Source organism: Mastacembelus armatus, chromosome 6 (assembly GCF_900324485.2).
Source record: "Mastacembelus armatus chromosome 6, fMasArm1.2, whole genome shotgun sequence".
Lineage (NCBI taxonomy): Eukaryota > Metazoa > Chordata > Actinopteri > Synbranchiformes > Mastacembelidae > Mastacembelus > Mastacembelus armatus.
The window spans coordinates 4,431,467-4,431,938 of NC_046638.1; positions in this window are offsets into that span (position 1 = coordinate 4,431,467).

Sequence of the window (472 nt, forward strand, 5' to 3'; positions counted from 1 at the left end):
ACTGCCAAGAAAGCTGAGTCATGTAAGATGAGAAAAAGGCACGACACTGAATTTTAAAAATTAATCAGACTGGACAATTTTTAAACATAATTAGCAGAGGAGTGGGGAATATTTAAACATGTCTGTCAGATATCGACAAAAGACTGTGAGCTCAGATTGAAAGAAGCTAAAGAAAGCTGTGATAGAGAGAGTTACCACTGAATATAAGAAGCGAGATTTCCAGCCATTAATGTGAGGAGGTGGAGTAAAGATGACATGGAGGAGTGATAACGTGGCAAACGACAAGAGAGGCTGTCTCAGTTAGAGAGCTTAGATCTGTATATGTGGACATACTGTCTACACACAGAGAGGCAGCAGCAGGAATCACACAAGCAGCAGGAGGCGTGACAAGAGCAGAGGCTTCACGGCGAAGAAAACTCCACGCCCCTCTCTGCCAAGCATCCATTTACTGAGCAGCGGATGTCTCCTGCTT